The sequence below is a fragment of the Oncorhynchus kisutch genome, linkage group LG14, assembly GCF_002021735.2.
Source record: "Oncorhynchus kisutch isolate 150728-3 linkage group LG14, Okis_V2, whole genome shotgun sequence".
Classification (NCBI taxonomy): domain Eukaryota; kingdom Metazoa; phylum Chordata; class Actinopteri; order Salmoniformes; family Salmonidae; genus Oncorhynchus; species Oncorhynchus kisutch.
In genome coordinates this window covers 30845241-30861215 of record NC_034187.2, presented here as the reverse complement: position 1 = coordinate 30861215, position 15975 = coordinate 30845241, and the positions used below count along the sequence as shown (strand labels likewise).

General features: G+C 40.8%; 1 protein-coding gene across 2 annotated transcripts in view; it reads right to left on the bottom strand.

Moving 5' to 3' along the window:
• LOC109903979 (uncharacterized protein KIAA1522 homolog) overlaps window positions 1-15766 on the bottom strand; it is a 38646-nt gene extending 22880 nt beyond the window's left edge. For both annotated transcript variants that reach the window (XM_020501024.2, XM_020501025.2), the window contains exon 1: window positions 15438-15766. The gene's annotated coding sequence lies outside the window, so the exon portion shown is untranslated. The remainder of the gene's footprint in view (window positions 1-15437) is intronic.
• Between the last annotated feature and the right edge of the window lie 209 nt (window positions 15767-15975).

Here is a 15975-nt window from a genome sequence, read left to right as displayed (position 1 = left end):
TTTATCAGCATCATAAAATCTGATAATATTTCAACCACATAAAAATATGCATCCAAGCCGAACAGATCTTATAAAAAAACAAAACAAATCATGTTGGGTCTTTTTAACAGCTTTTCATTTCCTTAAAAGGGATATTTCATTTTTTACTGTTTACTTTTAGTGTTGAAGCATCATCCAGACAGTTTTGGTCAAAGTTCCATTCCTGAGATGTGTCGTCTGGCTTAGTTGCTTGCATGAGCCAAATAGTGGTAGAGATGAGACTCACCCAAAAACGTGCTTCAAAATGACTCCAAATAAAATTCTACAGACTATTACATTTTCTGGGGGCCTGTAGAAAAATGTGATATAGGACTAACTATTTCAGCTGAAGTACGTTGCCAGTGTTGTTCCACTTGCACGAGCAACAAGTATGACACTCCAGAGTTGGCATGTCATGTCTCGCTTGTCAACAGCGGATAACGAAAACAAGCAGCATTGCACTAGCTATGACAGGGATACGGATAGCCTAGATGTCCATATCTATGACAGGGATACGGATAGTCTACATGTCTCTAACTATGACAGGGATAAGGACAACCTAGATGTCCCTACCTATGACAGGGATATGGATTTCCTACATGTCCATATCTATGACAGGGATATGGATTTCCTACATGTCCATATCTATGACAGGGATATGGATTTCCTAAATGTCCATATCTATGACAGGGATACGGATAACCTACATGTCCATATCTATGACAGGGATACGGATATCCCTGTCCTAGCTAGGGACATCTAGGCTAAGGACAACCTAGATGTTACTAGCTAGGACAGGGATAAGGATAGTCTACATGTCCCTAGCTATGACAGGGATACAGATAGCCAAGATGTCGAAAGAAGCTACATAGGTAGTTGATTGCTAAAGTAGTAGTGTATAACATGTTTATATGTTCTTTAACTTATTCAAAAGTGTATTTTTCTATTAGTTGTATGTGTTGACTTTCATAACCTTTATATTACTAATGTATTGCCGAAAACACATACCTGCACAATGTGTCTTTATTTGGGAACATGTTTGTCTCATAAAAACAAGCTTTTATTTGGGAACAACAAGTAACTTTGTTGTTCACATACACATAGCCAGTTATACACCTTGTTACATGGTTATAGCCATATTGGTGTAATAACATGTAATGACACCAAGTTCAGTCTTTATACATTCTTCAGAATCAAGTGGTTCAGAGAAGCAAGTGTGCGTCCTCAGACTCCTTGAATCCAACGTATACTCCTGAAGGTAAAGGACACTTTCTACGGATGGCGTCAACGACGCATGATGAGTAATACTGTCTTACCTTTTCCAAGCTACTCCCTTGAGTGCCCATTCCATCACAATGAGAAGTGCAACAAGACAATATTGACTATGGAACAGGGGAAAATATCAATAAGGGATCATTATATGAAACAGATAATATATTCAAATTGATATGTATACATTATTTATAACTTCAATTTCAGATGTTTACTTCCTGCCCGTTATTTTAAGTTGATCTTAGGGACATGGAAAAACATTTCAATTACTCCTGGGTTGATAAGGGCTAGGAGATCTGCATGATGTCACACAGACTGTTGTGCTGTGATCAACATCAGTGTCTTCGGTTGCCATTATCAAGTCCAATCGGAACAGCACAGACATTCAATTTCAGCCAACATTGGCTTGAATTTCTCAGATTTTTCACATTCACACCACCAGTTCCAAGTTTGTGGGGCCGTTTAGAAAAACTTTTTTGGGGGGGGGGGAAAGAGTCTGGCCACTGCCACTGTATGGCTCATGCAAGCAACCAAGCCTGTCAAAGAAATCTCAGGAATGGAACTCTGACCATAACTGTCTGGATGATGCTTTAACCCTGAAAGTAAGTGGATATTAGGTCTAAAATGAAACAAAAAAAAAGAAAAGGAAATATCCCTTTAAACCAGTCAAATCTTTCACGTTTGGTTTGTTATTGCATTTTCTCCCTGGTCCCTAAACGTCTTTGCTGGGCGAGAGAAGCAGATATGAAAGAGAAAAGAGAAACTTTAGCAATGTCAACTAGATTGAAGCATTCTATTGATTTATGACATTCTGGTGAGCAAGAGTTTGTCTTCTACGGAAGTGATTCGCAAACTTTTTATAGGTCCGTACCCCTTCAAACATCCATCCTCCAGCTGCGTTCCCCCTCTAGCACCAGGGTCAGCGCACTCTCAAATGTTTTTTGCATCATTGTAAACCTGCCACACACGCACTATACATTTATTAAACAGTGTGAGTATGTCACTACTCACAAGCCGGGTAGTGATAAATAGCTCTTATAGGACCAAGGCACAAATAATAATAAATAGTTTTGCTCTTTATTTAACCATCTTACATATAAAAGCGTATGTTAATCAAAAATTGTGAATAACTCACTGGTTAATGAGAAGGGTGTGCTTGAAAGTATGCACCTAACTCTGCAATGTTGGGTTGTATTGGTTTGAAATCATTTTCCACACAGTCTGTGCCTGTATTTATTTGTCATGCTAGTGAGGGCTGAGGATCCACTCACATAGGTAAGTGGCAAAGGGCATCAGTGTTAACAGCACCATTTTCCAAGGCAGGATGCTCTGAATGCAGCCCAATCCAGAAATCTGTCAGTGGCTTCTGATAAATTCAATTTCGATGAGGCTCTCTTGTTCAGATATCGATAAGTGGAGTGGAGGCAGGGCATGAAAGGGATAATGTATCAAGTTGTTTGTGCCATCCATTTTGGTTAAGTACCTGCGTAATTGCGCACCCAACTCACTCGTTCTTCGCTGTATCTCATTTGACATTGTCCATAAGCTTGAGTTCATTTGCACACAAACAAAATCATACAATGATGGAAAGACCTGTGTGTCGTCCTTGTTAATGCAGACAGAGAAGTGCTCAAACTCCTTAAAATCATAGCCTCAATTTTGTCCTGCACATTGAATATAGTTGCGGAGAGTCCCTGTAATCCTAGATTCAGATCATTCAGATGAGAAAAAGCATCACCCAGACAGGCCAGTCGTGTGAGAAACCCATCATGCAAGCAGTCAGACAAGTGAAAATGGTCAGTAAAGACAACTTTAAGCTCGTCTCTAAATTCCCAAAAATGTGTCAATACTTTGCCCTTTGATAACCAGCGCACTTCTGTAAGTTGTAAAAGCGTTACATGGTCGCTGCCCATATCATTGCAAAGTGCAGAAAATGCACGAGAGTTCAGGGACCTTGCTTTAACAAAGTTGACCACTTTCACTGTAGTGTCCAACACATCTTTTAAACTGTCAGGCATTCCCTTGCCAGCAGGAGCCTCTCGGTGGATGCTGCAGTGTACCCAAGTGGCGTCAGGAGCAACTGCTTGCACGTGCTTTACCACTACACTATGTCTCCCTGTCATGGCTTCTACGCCATCAGTCCAGACACCAACACATCTTGACCACCAAAGTCCATTTGATGTCACAAAAGCTGTCCAGTACTTTAAAAATATCCTCTCCTGTTGTCCTGGTTTCCAGAAGAGGATGTCTTCTTTAAATTGATCCCCCATAAACGTAACGGACAGGAGCTGTGCCAGCCCGCCACGTCTGTTGACTCATCCAGCTGTAAAGCATAGAATTCACTGGCTAGTATGCGAAGCAGTAATCGTTTCAAAACATCTCCTGCCATGTCACTGATGCATCGTGAAACAGTGTTGTTTGATGAAGACATTGTAAAGTTTTTTTGGAGTCTTTTCCCCCAGCCATATCCGCAGCAGCAGGAAGAATTAAGTCCTCCACAATAGTATGGGGCTTGCCTGTCCTAGCCACTCAGTAGCTCACCATACAAGACGCTTCTAGCCCCTTCTTATTAAATGTTATTTGTTGCTTTTATACAAGTCTTACTACTCAAAAGTCATCTTAATTCTCACAAAAAACTACGGTGGGTTATTTTTCAAATTGCCATGTTTTGTTTAAGAGTGAAGGCTTAATCAAGTTGTGAGAGCACTTTTGCACATATAACACTGTGGCTGAGGAAAGGCACTACTCCCAATATAAGTTAACCCCAAATAAATGTAGTTCATCATATTTGCACCTCTTAGATGGTCCAACGTACCTGTTTGTTCGGCGCTTTTCCAGGTAAGGGGGCAGTAGCTCTTCAGCTGCATCAGATTCACAACTGTCAGTGTCCATGCTAGCTGGGCTAACATCAAATGTAGAATTACTGATGTTAGCATTGGATGTGCTCGTGGAAGCAGAACAACTTGTCGTCGACAGGTGCAGTACTACCAGTAAAGCTGGTATGTGTCTCTGTGGGCCGTACTTTTTTTGATCATTTATCAATATTCGAGCAAACGGAATGAACAGCAGCTATGTTTGGCTACATACAGACCGTTAGTGGAATTCCCACGAGAGAGTAACGGTTAATGTGATTGGATGTTAATTATGAGACTAGGTTACCTGAATTTGACATTGTGTTGTTATTTTGTTGAACACTAGATGGTTTAAATGTTATTTTTGGCAGTGAAACGAGGCTACTCAGGTGAGAGAAAAAAACTCGCCCAAATGTAAAGCCCCATTGGAAAATATAAATGGACGTTTGAAAATGTGCAGAATATAGATATTTCTTTCTTTAAAAATAAAGTGAATCACAACGCGTACACCAGTTTGGGAATACTTGTTCTATGGTAATAAGTAATGACAGAAGAGAAGCTGCATTTGCATGTATCCAATTATAGACAAGTTGACTAACAAATGGCCTACCAAAATGTTGGAAATTATATGAAGAAACATGTCTATCTAAAATGGCCTGTCAAAAAAAGGTTCTGCTCTCTCTGACTGGGCATTTTCTATATTTGTGGGTGAAGGTCAGGGGCGGGCCTCAGATTTTCACATATACAGTACCAGTCAAAAGTCTGGACACACTTACTCATTCAAGGGTTTTTCTTTATTTTTTACTATTTTCTACATTATAGAATAGTGAATAAATAAAACTAATGAAATAACACATATGGAATCATCATATTTGTAGTAACCAAAAGTGTTTTGTTACTACAAATATATTTTAGATTGGCATTCTCTTGACATTCTCTCAACCTCCATCACCTGGAATGCTTTTCCAACAGTCTTGAAAGAGTTCCCACATATGCTGCGCACTTGTTGGCTGCTTTTCCTTCACTCTGCGGTCCAACTCATCCCAAACCATCTCAATTGGGTTGAGGTCGAGTGATTGTGGAGGCCAGGATATCGTGGCAGAATGCTGTGGTAGCCATGCTGGTTAATTGTGCATTGAATTCAAAATCAATCACTGACCGTGTCACCAGCAAAGCACCTCCACACGGTGGAAACCACAAATGCGGAGATCATCCGTTCACCTACTCCGTGTCTCACAAAGAAAGCAGTTGGTGTAACGGCTTTCTTCTATCTCCTCCTCGGACGAGGAGGTGTAGCAATGATCGGACCAAAATGCAGCGTGCTATTGCAATCCATGTTTATTAAATAAAAGAAACACGAACTTACAAAAACAATAAACGTAATGTGAAAACCGAAACAGCCCTATCTGGTGCAAACAAAGACAGGAACAATCACCCACAAAACACACAGTGAATTCCAGGCTACCTAAATATGGTTCCCAATCAGAGACAACGAGAATCACCTGACTCTGATTGAGAACTGCCTCAGGCAGCCATAGACTATGCTAGACACCCCTACTCAGCCACAATCCCAATACCTACTAAAACCCCCAATACCACAACACAACACAAAATAACCCCATGTCACACCCTGGCCTGACCAAATAAATATATAAACACAAAATACTAAGACCAGGTCGTGACAGTTGGAACCAAACATTTCAAATTTGGTTCAAAGTTCTTGACGTTTTCCGAATTAACTAACATTCATGTCTTAAAGTAATGATGGACGGTAATTTCTCTTTGCTTATTTGAGCTGTTCTAGCCATAATATGGACTTGATCTTTTACCAAATAGGACCATCTTCTGTATACCACCCCTACCTTGTCACAAAACAGACTGGCTCAAATGCATTAAGGAAATAAATTCCACAAATTAACTTTTAACAAGACACACCTGTTAATTGAAATGCATTCCTGGTGACTACCTCATGAAGCTGGTTGAGAGAATGCCAAAAGTGTGCAAAGCTGTCAAGGCAAAGGGTGGCTACTTTGAAGAATCACAAATATGAAATATTTGTAGTAACCAAAAGTTAAAGTAGCCACCCTTTGCACTGCCTTGGCGACAGATTCCATATGTTATTTCATCATTTTGATGTGTTCACTATTATTCTACAATGTAGAAAATAGTACAAATGAAGAAAAACCCTTGAATGAGTAGGTGTGTCCAAACTTTTGACTGGTACTGTGGTCAGGTGGTTGCGGATAGGTTCTTAGCAATTGCGGGCGGGTGCAGGTGAACGAACAGCTGACCCGCGCACCACTAGCTTATGCATTTATAAGTAAGTAGTCTAAACCACATTCACATTAGCACATAAGAGATCATTAATGACAACATTGTATATTGTTCCAGTGGATCTAATCACAATGCTGTTGCTGTGCAGTCATGACCAACCCTTAGATAAATACATGTTTGCCTAAGTATACAACAGAGCACTTAGGACTATTGTGAACACTTTAGTCGGGACGTTACCATAGAGACCCTCTTTCTCACACACACACACACACACACACACACACACACAAATTAAGAATCAGGACACACCAAAACTCTGTCACACAAAGTTGCCCCTGCCAAAATTACACAGTTGCTTCATTGGCACTGTAATTATAGTACTCCAAACCAAACACAGCTCAATGGTGGCTGGGTGTTGACGCAAACGATACACACATAATAACACACACAAAAAGAGGGTTAAGAACAAAAATCACACGTTCCTTGAGACTTTAAGATAAACATTGATTAATACGTGGCTATTGATTTACCTGCATCCACACACATGAGCAATCATTAGCCTCCTCTGTGGTTTTCCAGCCCAGCCCAATCCTGCTGGAGCAGGCCTGTGCTCTGACATGCTGTTTACTTTTCCCTCACAATAGACGTGGTGCTTTCACATTGGCCAGGAGAAACGTCTACTGAACAGTCCTACACAGGACAACAGCAGCAAAATAGCTCATCAGTAACTACAAGACAGTGTAGAGGATAGAATGTTGTGTTTGCCTCCCTTCTTTGAGAACTGAACGGCTTGTGATTGTAAATCCTGGAGCAGTGAGGGCCCTGACAGTTTGCACTACCGTATGTCATTGACCCACAACAATTCCATGGGATCTGTAGGTCTCCAGTTTTATGAGGAAGCCTGGGGAGGGAAGCAGTGAAAAGCTGCATTGCCTGAAGCAACCATCAGACCCACACACCACTATGTATATAAACCAGGCCACATATCAAACATCTGCAGTGCAGCTCATCCCCGAGTATCCCAATCCAGCTATTGAAGGGTGTATATTTCCTGGTTAAAATGTATCACAGCAAAGGCGGACCAGTTTGTGCGACTTTGGTTTGGTTAACCAAATCTGCTATGGCAGACATATACAGACCAGTGTAATGCAACAGCACAACCTATACAGTGCCTTCAGAAAGTATTTGCTCATTTTTACACATTTTGTTGCGTTACAGGCAGAATTGAAAATGGATTCAAATTAAAAGTGTGTGTAGGCCAGTGACAAACAATACCCCATAACATCAATGTGGAATGAAAAGCTGAAATGTCTTGAGACAATAGGTATTCCACCCCTGTCATGGCAAACCTAAAAACATTCAGGAGTAAAATAGTAATAAGTCACAATAAGTTGCATGGCCTCACAATAATAGTATTTAACATGATTTACTAATGACCATCTCATCTCTGTACCCCACACATTCAGATAATTGTAAGGTCGAGCAGAGAATTTCAAACACAGATTCAACCAAAGACCAGGGAGGTTTTCCAATGCCTCGCAAAGAAGGGCACCTATTGGTAGATGGGTAAAAATAAAATAAAATTCAGACATTGAATATCCCTTTGAGCACGATGAAGTTATTAATTACACTTTGGATGGTGTATCAATACACCCAGTCATTAAAGATACAGGTGTCCTAACTCCGTTGCTGGAGAGGAAGGAAACCACTCAGGGATTTCACCATGAGGCCAATGGTTACTTTAAAACAGTTACAGAGTTGAATGGCTGTGATAGGAGAAAGCAGAGGATGGATCAACATCCTTGTAGTTACTCCACAACACTAATCTAATTGACAGTGAAAAGAAGGTTGTCTAGCAATGATCAACAACCAATTGACAGCGCTTGAAGAATTCTGAAAATAGGCAAATGTTGCACAATCCAGGTGTGGAAAGCTCTTGTGAATCTTTCTGGGTAAGTCTACAACTGTAAATCGATGCCAAAGGTGATTCTAACATGTATTTATCTAATCAAGATATATTAGCATTTTATTGATTGTATTTATTTTTAACAAATGTTAGAATTTTTCTTCCACTTTCACATTAGAGTATAGTGTAGATCTTTGACAAAATGACAAATAAATGTTTATCCCAATTTGTAACAACAAAACACTGTAAAAGTCAAGGGGCGTGAATACTTTCAGAAGTATTGTGTAAGTAAGGGTTGGAATAAGTTTACACTACAGGAGTTGTTGCAAAAGTGACTCAGAGTGAAGAAGCAGACCAGGCTGGTACATGTGCCCGTGGGGACAAGTCAAAAAGGGTGTGGCAGTGAAAGACATCTTTGTTTAAAGAGTGAGTATAGCTTGGTTTAAGCAGGAGCACATTCACCTTAATATGAGAGTCTGGGCTCCAGGATTTAAAGTGGCAGTGCAAAGTTTAAGTTCCAGTCAGACTCAATACCCAGTCATCCTAGAGCATCCCCTCCGACCCAACGGCTCCCCAGGGTAGTATAAGCTACAGTTTTGAACACTTTGTGAAATAATGTGACGTGCTGCTATAATAGAGTTAACATTTTACTAGTGTGAAAGTGGCTTTACTGTTCTTTCATGAATCAGGGTGTTGTTCCTTTATTCTGTAGCCGTTATCAAACAAAGGAGAGCAGCAGCACTCAAGTAAAGGGCATTTTACAGAGAGGCAGTCGATTAGAACACCATACACATTCTAAACCAGAGAAGTGCATGCATTCATTATATATGTCCATTGCTGTAGGTGAGGCACCACTATAGGGGAAGACTGGAATAAGCCAATGAATTCCATTTCCTGCGAAGGATTGTCACATGAAGCAATGACAGCGGGGGAGGTTTCTAAAACATTTTGTTATGTTGTGCATATGGCTCTGGGCAGTTCCTAGTCTTCCTATTTACTTGTTGTGCAAAACAGTAGAAAGAGGAAACATTGAAATACATCCGATAAGACAAATGGCCTTCCAAAGAGAGAGGCTGAATGCCAGGATTTCAAGAATACTGTATAGAGCTACACATTCATCTTGAGAGGAAATCCCTTACGTACATTTTGTTGTTGCTAAAGTGATAAAAATAGTGATGAAAATGCAACAACAATAATACATGCCAATGAAGTGAGAAGGGCCATCGACAGTGAATCAGGGTCATTGTTATTTTATTAGTACTTTTTTTGGGCCCATCCTTTTGTCCTTTTTGGAGGACAAAAGTAACTTTGCTTTACATTTTTGTTTTTACAGATTTTGTTACATATGGGCAATTCCACAGTAGACTCAGATTTTGTTACATATGGGCAATTCCACAGTAGACTCAGATTTTGTTACATATGGGCAATTCCACAGTAGACTCAGATTTTGTTACATATGGGCAATTCCACGGTAGACTCAGATTTTGTTACATATGGGCAATTCCATGGTAGACTCAGATTTTTCACTTACAATGTATGCCAAACAAAAACCATTGATTTCAAAAGTTTCACAAACCATACAACTATGTACAAGGAAGACTTCATTTACACAGAACATGTTACAAAAACACATTGACTGGAAGAACTGTGCAGATGCAAAGTTTGTTAACAGAATTTCTGTCAAATCTCCCTCAGTTTTTATTTATTATGAGTCCATGTTCTCCAAAAAAACTCAAATCTTTGGACCGAATTAAGATTCAATGGTGTCTGCAGAAAGAATTGGGTTATTGAACTACAGTAAGTAAAGTGGATTTACTCCCAGTAACGGAACAGCGGAGACTAAATTTAATCATGGGTCCCTTATCTGTGCTACGCAGAAATGCATAGTTATGGACGTGAATGCCATTCTCTTCATGGTGATGTATCCTAAATAGGTACACAAATGTAGAAATATGCAATATCCTCCTCTGCATATCTGGGTATTATTCTACACACTGACTATTATTTTAATGAGCTCTTCCCCCAAACAAGACCAAATCTGGTTGGTCCGGACCAAATCATAGACATCCATGTTTGACAAATTTGGACATCAGAGTACAGCACAGTAGAGTAGAGTCCATTTCAGTACAGTACAGTGTACTCAACTCTAGTGTGCTCTACTGTTTACTATACTATTCTTTACTCTACTGTATTGTCCAAACTGGTGAACCCAATAGTGGTTTGTGACTACTACGATTTAACTCTTTAGCCAATTCAATTGCAGAAATTCTGTTAACAATTTTTGGGAAATTCCATTACCGATCTGGTAACAGAATTTAAAGTTTTAAGCACTTGTAAAAAATACATCTGGTGACCACCATTTGCCTAATGCAGCGGGATACATCTCCTTCACATAGAGTTGATCAGGCTGTTGATGGTGGCCTGTGGAATGTCGTCCCACTCTTGGCTGTGCGAAGTTGCTGGATATTGGTGAGAGCTGTCGTACACATCGATCCAGAGCATACCAAACGTGCTCAATGGGTGACATGTCTGGTGAGTATGCAGGCCATGGAAGAACTGGGACATTTTCAGCCTCAAGGAATTGTGCACAGATCCTTGCATTACCATGCTGAAACATGAGGCGATAGCGGCGAATGAATGGAAAGACAATGGGCCTCAGGATCTTGTCACAGTATCTCTGCACATTGAAATTGCCAAAGATAAAATGCAATTGTGTTAGTTGTCTGTAGCTTATGCCTGCCCATAACATAGTACCCCATAACATAGTACCCCATGGTGGCAGTTCACATCAGCAAAACACGCGCCCAGACGATGCCATACAACGCTGTCTGCCATCTGCCCGGTACAGTTGAAACTGGGATTTATCTGTGAAGAGCACACTTCTCCAGTGTGCCAGTATCGAACATTTGCCCACTGTAGTCGGTTACAACGCCAAAATGCAGTCAGGTCAAGACCCAGGTGAAGATGACGAGCATACAGAGAATCTGTTTCTGCAGAAACGCTTCAGTTGTGCAAACCTACAGTTCCATCAGCTGTCTGGGTGGCTGGTCTTAGAAGATCCTGCAGGTGAAGAAGCCGGATGTGGAGGTCCACGGCTGGCATGGTTACACACGGTCTGCGGTTGTGAGGCCAGTTGGACGTACTGCCAAATTCTCTAAAATGAAGTTGGTGGCTTATGGTAGAGAAATGAACATTCAATTATCTGGCAACAGCTCTGGTGGACATGCCTGCAGTCAGCATAACAATTTTATGCTCCATTAAAACTTGAGCCTTCTGTGGCATTGTGTTGTGTGACAAAACTGCACATTTCAGAGTGGCCTTTTTTTGTCCTCAGCACAAGGTGCACCTGTGTATATGATCAAGCTGTTTAATCAGCTTCTTGATATGCCACACCTGTCAGGTGGATGGATTATCTTGGCAAAGGAGAAATGCTCACTAACAGGGATGTAAACAAATTTGTGAACACAATTTGAGAGAAAAGCATTTGTGTGTATATGGAAAATGTCAGGGATCTTTTATTTCAGCTCATGAAATGAACACTACATGTTGCGTTTATATTTTTGTTCAGTATACAGTGTTTTCAGTAATAACTATTACCGATCATGAGGTTTTTAATCCCACCCCTCTGCTACTCTCATTCAGGGTCATTGTTGCTGTAAGGGGGAAATATGTGGAGTCGAGCACAGATCTGTTCAAGTCTGAGTGCTTTTGGGACACTGTAGCCATGCAGCAGCTTGTCTAAGAGTAGAGGCTGCATTCCTGAGAGATTGATAATTGCTGAGGAACTCCCCTTTCCAAATCTCCTTCAGCCTCTCTCTTGTTCTCCTTTCTCATGACTGGGCACATGAATCTGCCTGTTTCTAGACCTCCTCAGTGTTGCTGTGGGCCTAAGCCTGGACCTCTGTATTTCTGGAAGAAAACCAGGTGAGAATAAGTATTTTGACAGTAGTGACAGTAGCTACTGGGGGGGGGGAAAAACACAGCTGAGACTTAAAGTACATCCTCCCCTGCCACTGGCATCTCTGAAGCCTCTGTTCTCGCCAGTTAAAACAAGCCCTCTGTGCCCTGACCACAATAACACACACACTGAGCATGCTGAGAGGACTAGGAAACATTATTGGAAACTCTATGGGACATGCAGAAATACAGGAGAACAGTCTAATCCAGCAGTGGAAAGATGCAAATGTTCTATGTAAATGTTTTTTTTATATTTCAGAAGGCTTCAATGGGCAACTAAAAGAAAGTATGTCCCATTTGGCTAATACAACTAATACACAGTCCCCAAGCTTATACTTATGCACCGTCAAGGACTGTCGGACTGAGAACATGAGACACACACATTGAGGGCCAATGTTTTAACTCATTGGATTTCTCATTAATATTGATCAAAGGCTCATTGATGACAGATGAGTAACTCAGCCAATCCCACTGATTAAACCTATTGTCTGCCACTCAGTCTACACACAGAAGGCTCCTCACTACACTGCAGACATGAGTCACTGCTGATTCCACTACACTCACGACACTGTCGCCCATTCCAGACTGTGATTAGAAGGTCTACAGCCCATCATAATAGCAGGATGTTCTCTTTCCACTGCTGCAAACTAAGTTCTGTACTGACCAGGCCCCCTCTCTCCACTGCTGCAATGGTTACTGTGGTCTCCCAACACTGACTACAGTCTAGAGACTGAGCTATTCTTCCTCTTAGCACCCTCAGTCTGTCATGCCCTCACCCCTCTCTTACTAGTGTCCTGAGTTTTTCATGGTCAAGTTCCAACCTGGGGGAAAAGTCAGGGACCTAGCTATGCAGAGGCATCCCCTCCTAGCTCTGTGGTTACATAAGGCACCTGTTATCTCCATGGATACAAGCCATGGCCTGGCTTGCAGCCAGGTGAGAAGGAAGCACCACCAGTAAAGGACACACCCTTCCTAAACAAAAGTATCTTGTCTCCACTACAGTTCAGACTGTTCTGTAGAGGTCAGGCTGAACTCATTAGGGGCAGAGGTTAGGTGGGTTGGTTGTGTGAAATGGTCAGGAAAGAGACTATACACCAATGTTCATTAGCAGACTACACTGGTAATTACTGCTAATTATCAGTTTCTAATTGTCCATAATAACATTAATGAGAAAGAACAAGCAACTGACATATGTGACAACATCTAGCACGACTGATAAATCTGGCCAATTTGTCTCCAAAAGGCCTCTATCCATGGAAAGACACCAATACATTCCCCAACTGATCTGCAGTCAAGACAATGTTATGCTTTAAGCTTCCAGTTCAAAGTCCATGGACAGTATGTCTACAAACAGAAGGAGACCCTGGGGAACTGAGAATGTCAGGTTATCTTCACTCATGATAAAGGAAATAAAATAGACTGCCATGTGGCCATTTACTGGGAGAGATCATACCAACCAACATCACCAGTGCCATAAGATTGTCAGTGTCCATGAGTACTGCTCAGATAATTAATAGAAAAACTGATTTAGCCTTTCATTGCAAAGACCTCCGTAGTAAAACTTTTTTAGGATTATATCTTTCTACCTGTTTGTTTAACTGTTCCTGTTCCCACCTCTGAACCTGCATCCCACTTCTGACATTAACTTTGGGCTCCCGAGTGAGACAGCGATCTAAGGCACTGCATCTCAGTGCTAGAGGCGTCACTACAGACCCTGGTTCGATTCCAGGCTGTATCGCAACCGGCCGTGATCGAAATTCCCATCGGTCGGCGCACAATTGGCCCAGCGTCGTCCGGGTCAGGCCGGGGTAGGTCATCATTGTAAATAAGTATTTGTTCTTAACCGACTTGCCTAGGTAAATAAAGGTTAAATAAAATGAATTAAAAATGCCAATGGTTGGCTGTACCTTAGCCAAGTACATCAACTCCTCCACTAAGTTGAGTGAAGACAAGTTTTTTTTTAAATGAACCTCAGACTCCTTTGAGTTATGCATCGATACTTAAATTCTTAAACCCTTACTGTGTACACATTTGTCCTCTGTTGTTGCATGCCTTTCTTTGCTTAAATCTATACTTAATCTATACTATACTACAACCACCGAATGTTTCCTTGTTGAGATTCAATTTGCGCATTCGCACCGAGTTGCCATCTTAGAGCAACAGCAATGGGGAAACAGCCAGGTGGTTGTATGATAAACGTTTAATTAAAAAGCATGGATTTCAGAAAACAAAGAAAGGCCTGCAACAACAGAAGACAAACATAGGTACACAGTAAGGGTATTGACATTCTTCTGTGCTTAGCCTGAAGACCTGGCATTGAATTCAATGTCGGACATAAATGAACGTTTGGATCGTTTTAAGTTTCCTCTCACGACCTCCACAAGACAGAATGTTGAATAAATTTAGATTTTAACTTACTTTACCGGTTGTTCGTGCGGTTGGCCTTTTTGCAGGTAGGAATGTGAGACAATATATCCACCTTACTTTACCGGTTGTTCGTGCGGTTGGCCCTTTTGCAGGTAGGAATGTGAGACAATATATCCACAGCAAAGTATAATAACAGCGCATTCAGATTTCTGTATTTTTATATTGTTCTAGAAATCTGAATACACTACCAGTGCTTTGAAAAATTGATGTAATTTTACTTTCCTGTGCATATATTGTCTCACATTCCTACCCGCAAAAGGACCAACCACACAGAAAACCGGTAAAGTAAGTTAAAATATAATTGTATTCAACATTCTGGCTTGTGGAGGTCATAAGGGGAAACTTTCCTGATCCTAACGCTCAATTATGCCTAACGTAGAATTCAAATGTATTTAGGCTTTAGGCTAGTCTGCGCTCTAGCTGTGCTGCACCATCAACCGCCAATCATAGCATATTTCAGAAAGCCTAACACACATTCTAAAAGCTAGATACCTCAATGAGATCTTATGTTTCCTCACTATTTAATAAGAAAGTTATTCTGTGATGAAAGTTATGAATTTACAAGTTGGATAATTGTCAGAACTTTAAAAAAAAAAATGTAGACTGAGATAAAACACCAAGTTACATTCCTTTGCTCATTATCACACAAAAGCGACATTCAGCAGTGCTACACACACTTTTTGACCATAAAATATGAGAAACATAAAGAATTCAAAAGGAATTGGTTTTACCTTTTGGAAAAAAAGTTTTAGGTCCCGATTTGATAGATGCTTTCCATTTGAAGCGTTTCCACTGCGTTCCTCTCAAGTTTATTTTCAGAACCTGGACTGAAAATCCAGGTAAACCATATCCGCAAAGTGTGCCACAGGAGGAGACTAGTGATATTTTGCTGAAACGCTACAATAATTGTTTTGTACAAACTAGAGCAATCGGTTTTGCACACGGACGCTCCAATTGTTTCCAACAACTGACAAAATGCTTGCGTCTGTGCTGTCCAACCTATGGCTGTAGTGCGCGCACAGGTGAGGACATGAAAGGAATTACCGATGATGTTGAGGACCGCCCGCCTAGTGGCGGGGAAAATATCCCTCATATAACGTGTTATCGTTCTCTTTTCTTCTTCTCTATTATTGCCCACGAAAAAAATGTTATTAAAGATTGCATTATCACTTGTTGGTGTGTAGATACGACTTTTAGATTGACATGATAACAAATACTTCTGACACATGAATATAGTGTAACTTCTTATTTTGACAGCTATCAGAGTGA